Source organism: Apteryx mantelli, chromosome 4, assembly GCF_036417845.1.
Source record: "Apteryx mantelli isolate bAptMan1 chromosome 4, bAptMan1.hap1, whole genome shotgun sequence".
In the NCBI taxonomy this organism is placed as follows: domain Eukaryota; kingdom Metazoa; phylum Chordata; class Aves; order Apterygiformes; family Apterygidae; genus Apteryx; species Apteryx mantelli.
The window spans coordinates 17,845,531-17,852,005 of record NC_089981.1 but is presented as its reverse complement, the minus strand read 5'-3'; the positions used below and the strand labels follow the sequence as shown (position 1 = coordinate 17,852,005).

At 44.9% G+C, this 6,475-nt stretch overlaps 1 pseudogene; it reads right to left on the bottom strand.

Moving 5' to 3' along the window:
• Positions 1-4,351: 4,351 nt before the first annotated feature.
• Positions 4,352-5,591, bottom strand: LOC136991963 (proto-oncogene Mas-like; annotated as a pseudogene).
• Positions 5,592-6,475: the final 884 nt, after the last annotated feature.

The following is a 6,475-nucleotide window of genomic DNA, read 5'->3' as shown; positions in this document are numbered from 1 at the left end:
CACTGGCACTTGTCTGTTGCTGCAGGGCTGAAAGGGCATTTCTCTGCCTCTCCATCCAGCTCTCCAGACTTTCTATTTTTTTTTTTTATGGGCTCCTGCCCTCAATCCTTCCCTCCTTTGTTTCTCCATTACTCTCTTTCTGGGTTGGCTGGTGCATGGATCAAAATAACACTAAAACAGTTTGTGAGCAAGTGAAGAACTGGATTTAAAAGGAATGGCTCTAAATCTGATTTTTTGAAATTAAGTTGAAGGCAGAGAAAGAAGGGAAAATGTCTGCACCAGAACATTCAAAGAACTAACAGGGGTCAAAACTTTTCTTTTTTGTTTGTTTTAATTCTGCAGAGTAGCAGTATTCCTGAAGCCATTTCATGTCAGTTGACAAGGTTTGGAGAAGCCCTTTGATGGCTGATTACAATATTGCTTTAGCAGAGATTTCACTAGAAACCATGAGACCTCTCTGCTGTCCTCCTTCTATATCCAGTTGTTCTTTTGGCTCCACTGACTGCATTTCCTGGATCTCCGTGGTTGTAGTGGGATCCTAGGCACCTGGCACACCTACACTGTGAGTACCCAAAGTCCGGTGACCTAAATCCTACCCTTAGCTTTTACAAGACTGAAGATAAATCCTTCCCACCCTAAATACTTTGCATTTATTTTATCTCTAAATGAAGTTTTCTTGAACAATACAAGAGAAGAGAAAATGACCATAACTAGTAGAAGTGTTGCTCTTTCTTGTGATAGTCTCGGGGGGAATGTGTAGGTTTAGGTAATACCTCTGCACCTTGCTGGAGCTCACACAAACGCAGTTCACATGAAAGCCTTGCTCTTGTGTGGACCGGAGGCAGCCTTAAGAAGCTGTGACCAGCAGCCAGGTGTTTACACAAGTGCAAATGTCTGATGAGGTCAGGAGGATGGCACGGGAGGAGCGCTTGAGGCCTGGAGTTTATTAAGCACAGGGTGGACTGAGGCCGGTATGGTAAAGGCGGAGAATGAATCTGTGCCGTCTTGGGGCACTGATCAAACATGTCACAGGGTGGAATTGGGTAACAGGGATGCTATAAATTGTTTGCATGACAAAAGATCCGCTTGGGCAGGCCAGCTGCAGGGGAATATGCCAAGCATGCTAACTCCTCATATGAAGTTCATTGAATCACATAGGGACTGGTCCTGCTCCCTCTGAAATCGCTGAAGGACATGTTATTCCCTTGCCAAAGAGCAAGTGCAGCTGTGGAATACCAGACTAGCACGGCTGGAATTAGCTCTTCTCAGATAACCTGGGCCTTTTTTGTCCTTTTTGAGCCCACATTGAATCTTTCAGCAAAGATTTTTCCTGTGTCCTACATAAAAAAGTATTTACCTGGTCCAGTCCCCATTTCCTTTTCCTTTTGTTTTCCCTTTATTCCTTTTCATTACGATTTGCCTTATATTTAGGGTTCTCTTTGACAGTAGTTTTAACAGTATTCCCTCCACCACACATTGTATGGTGAGCATTCTTGGTTTTTCTCAGATCCCTTCTCTTTGTCAGGAACTTCCCACAAAGTGGGTGATGCATATATTGCTGCTCTAATGCAAAGCACAGCTATAACAGAAACACATCCTAAGGCAGCTCCAGAAAATGCATAATGGGTTGAGAAAATCAGATGGATTTTCAGATGGAGAAAATATATTACCAAACATGCATGAGATCCATGAAGAGCAGAGAACACCACCACCACCAACAACAAATCTCACAATTAAATGGGTGCTAATATTCATCTAGTTACCAGGACAGAAACAATCTATACAAAATAGGAATCTCTGTCAGCTAAGAACTTTATTTTTTTTGGTCTTGTTTGTCTTCTGATCTTTCTTTCCGTGAGTCATTTCCTCTACACAGGGAAGATTAGAAGTCATGAGCATGGCTGAATGCCCTAAAACTTGCTCCATGTTCAGACGAAACCAGACTTTGTGAGCTCAATTCTCCTTCAGCTTGAGCTGGTGTAGAGCAACTTCTTCATGAAAAGTCCTGAGGGATGTTGAGGGGACAAATTCCAGCCATCATGCAGCTGGGAAATACTAGATTTCCAAGTGACAGGGTTGCTTAAGGGATGGGAGAGGAAGGGAAAAAGCAGGGACAGAAACACCAGCAAGGAAAGCTTTGTAAGGAGTCCTTGCCTCTGACAGAGACAGGTTGGAGCTGCAGGGATCGATTTGCTATGTCAGAACACGACAAAAATCATCAGTTCTTTTTAAAATCATCGGACAAATGTGTCCCTAATTCCTCTTTGCATATGTATAAATTGTACAAGGATTCTGATTTTCATGCTAACAAATGTGTTTGGCCTGCACTCTGTCTTCAACAGGTAAAAATGGTTTTTGATAGTATCTGTCTACTGAGATATGGTCTTTAGCAAGCTATTTCCTGTTAGAGATCAGTTTCAAAAGAACAGTAATCCTGATGAGCTCGGAAACCACCCAGTGTTCAGAAAATGTAAGGCTAAGTTGGTGTGCAACCTTGCACAGCCTAGAAAGGATAACTGCGATCGATAGGATTTGGCTGCTTTCCTGGAAAGGGTATTCTGAATGTGGGCAGCCAAGAGCAACCTTCTGGTAAGAATTACGATGAGTTCTTGAGATATATAGGGAGTGTGTGGCCAATCCGCTTTAGGCCAGTTTCCATAAGGATGCAATACAGACTGCAGGGTTTCTTGGGGAAAAATGTGAAGGACTGCTGGCCCAAGTCTCTGCTTCCTTCTGTGTTTACTGCTCCACTGCCTCTCTCCCTCCCTCACCCTCCAGCACTCTCCTCCCTGCTCTTCCATATCCTTGTATCCTTACACAACTGATAAAAATCCCCAGGAGGGGGTAAGCAGCAACTCATAACAGTCCAAAGTCCTGACCAGTTAACTGCCAGGGCAGATGTACTCGCACTTTACTAAGCTGAACGGCAAAAGCAGAAAAATAGTATCTGTACTTTTAAGTTTTGCGTAATTGTGTCATCTTAAGTAGCATTCGCTTATTACTTCCCCTCTCAGATCACATCTGTTCTTTTAAGGAGAAAGAGAGTGAATGGCCTATTGAGGATTACCTCTGACATGACGGATGACATGGAAAGTGTACAAGAGACCATGCAGTCAGCTTTGGCCCCAGCTCTCTATTTGGCTGAATTTCTTGCATTAGCCCTATCAGGCCATTTTACTGCAGGGATGTGTTACACTACTTGAGAGTCATGGTGAGCTCAGAGTGAGATGATGTCCTTGACAGGTCGATCCTGCCTGTATTCTCCCTGTGATCCTCCAGAAGATGTTCTGGATTACTTCTGGCCAGGTTTTCACAGGGCCCTCACAGGTCTTTGGAGCAGATTGCAGGAGAAAGGGGACCGCCTGCTGTGTGCCTTCCTTCGCTGCCCCCGCAGGCTCTTGTGTGTCTGATAGAGCCTCACTGCCTCCCCAGCTTGCTGCTGTTTTACAGGAGTGCTTCTGGCTTGCAAGGGGGCTTGGCTCTACCCAGCAACCTTTCCCAGCAAATCAGGTGGTCGATCCACTGCACCTCCTACTACCTCCTTTGCAAGGTCAGGGCTAGCCAAGTTCTCTCCTACCTCTAGTGGCTTCTTTGGGATGGGAATTTGTCAGTCTTCCCTTCTCTCTGCCTGGAGGAACTTCCTACACAGTCCTGTGCCCCACAGATGGTGGGATTTCTGTGGCAGCAGGGGGACTCTCTTCGTTATTCCCTTAGGATTCCTTCCTTTAAACTCTGACACACTCACATCCCTTTTTTCATTTGTGTTCCCACAACCTGCACCCTGCCTCACCCTGAATCTCTTCCTTTTTCAGGCAGAGCTTTCAGTTTGTGGCTAGGGTGGGTTTGGCCTGTTCCTTCTGGTAAGAAGGGACAGCATCCAGGCAGACACCTAGGGAAAAGCACTCAAGCAGAGGAGAACATATATCCCCATATAGCTCTCCCTTCCTTCAATACATTGTGGCCATTCTTTCTTCCACGATTCTTTTAGAAAACCTTTTTTTTTTTTTTCCAATCATGAATGTTGAGGGGTGGGGAGAGATCCCTTATATGGTTTATTGCCAAAAATAATTGTTTTTGAAATTATTTTTCACCAGACATTTTTGACAATATGTGATCTATGCAATGGCTTTAGGAGCAAGTAAGTTGATGGAGAAGGAGCTGAGATTTTTGCTCTCAGTTAGCGTGAAGGCTGAAAGCAAGAAGCAAACAAAGACCAGGCTGATACATTTTAAAATGGTGTTTATTAAGTTTAGCACCCAAGGACAGTGACAGTAAGCAGAGTTAGAAAGCTATGCAGCCTGCTTCTCATGCCATGTTGTGCAGGAGTCTAAATGAACAAAGGGCATTTGAATATGGGCTTAATGTAGGGGACTAGCAACACGGCTTGGGATAACACTAAACCAAAGCCTCATATTCACTTCCCCCCTCTCCCCCTGATTTCTAGAGTCCAATGGTTTAAAGGAATCTTCATAGTCTTCCTCTCTCTTTCCTTTTGTTTCCAATGCAGAAGGTGTTCAGGCAAAAGAAGGGATGAATTTAAGAGGCCATAGTTATTGTTTCGTGGGTTTCCCGTTCATCTTTGCCATCCGCTGAATCTTCAAAGGCCCTCTGGAAGGCCAGCCTGAGGGTGAGCCGAATCCTCCGATCCCTGTAGCTGCCCACGATGAAGTAAAGAACTGGACTGAGGCTGCGATTGACGCAGGACAGCACAAAACTGATCTCTGGGGAGTAGAGAAATTTATAGCCTCAGAAGTCAGAGGATCAGGACGCTCAGCGGAACAGCAAAAATGAGGAAGAAGAGGACGGTGAGCATAATCAGGGTGAAGAGCCTGCCTGTTTGGAGGTGCTGGGAGCTGCACTTGACTTTGAGGAAGAGGGTGAGGCTGAATACCAGCATGAGGGGCGTGCAGAAGAGGAAGTCCAGGACTCCAGTGGTGATGAGGAGTATGTGGCAGTTGCTAGAGGGGTGAACAGTGCAAGAAACGTACCCCAGCATGTTCAGCAGCAGCGAGAGGCTCCAGAGAGGCCGGAGATGATGCTGGACAAGTGCTTTGGGCGATGGCTTCGGCACCAGATGGGACAGAGGACAGATGGGCACCTCTCAATGCTGATGGCTGTCAGGAGATACAAGCCAGTCCCGTACATGAAAAGATCCAGGAAGAGGAGTATCCCAAACTGCACTCTCACATTGAACTGCATCAGGTACTGAACTGTTTCGATGGCAATGCAGAGCGGGTAGCCAAAGTCAGCGGCAGCCAGGTTCAGGATGTAGACAGTGAAGCAGTTCCTCCGGATGCGGAAGCCGAGGTACCAGAGGACCATGCCATTTCCCACCATGCCACAGGTAGAGCTGATGAGGCAGAAGCTCTCCATGAACTTGAGAACAGCATATGACGGCTCTGCCTTTTGCACAGTCCCACTGTAATTAGCCCCTTCAGCCAGGCTGGTTGTATTTGGAAGGAAGGTTGATGTAGTTTTAGCACTCATAATGAGGGCTTCACTGTGAAGTATTGATCTGTCACTGTCTCTGATTTCACACAGACCTGTAAGCAGAGAGGACAGAGGTGGTAGCTCGTGTGACTTTCTCTCATGATCATCTGGTGGTGTTTGCAATGCCTTTCCAGCTCTTTGTAGCCAGAGGTAGATTCAGGGAAGGATTGCTGTGTTTGGACTTGGAGCCCAGAGCTTTTATGTGTCATTTAAAACACTGTATCTGAGGCCAAATTGTGTGTGGCATGTAGGAAAAGCTAGATTACAATGTATGTGTCTCTTTTTGAACTTATTTCTTGAGGCTCCTTTTACAGCCAGTGGTGGGAAACAAGTAGGCTAAACTAAAGCAATGTTAGCTCAGACTGATCATACCCGAAAAGTTCCTCATTTTCTTGTCTTAATAAAAAGGGAACCCAGGGATATTAGCTCAGATATAATTGTCTTTGCTTCATATAGCTAGGATTAGGTGAGATGAATATTGTCAAAAGTGTATGAAAGTTGTAGACAATCAACATACAAATTTAGGCAGCTTTAAATCAGACCGAGTTTTTCCTATCCATACTCCCAGAAAACATGGCCGAATAGTCATAATAGCTGGTAGTTTCTTATGTTGATGACTGATTTCTATTTTAATGAAATGTAGTTTAATGTTATTGGTTTGGCCTCTGGAGCCTTATGTATAGATCATAATTCAGTCTGACAGAGTCAGGCCTAACTAATTTCTTTCTCAGAAATTTTAAGCACCATGTGTAGGAGAAAGTGTCTGACCTTCACATGACATTGGAATTATGGCTTAAATAATTCTTTCACACCATTCTGTCAATTCACCCTGCTCCCTCCCCCATGATAGTGGGATTTGAATGAGAACCTTGCCCCCCAAAAAACCCCAAAACCAAAGGTCCAGAAATAAAATTCACTCCATTTTTGTCCCAGGAGGTCAAACTGTGTGACTCTTTCCTACTCACCCTGCCAGCTGTTAATTTGG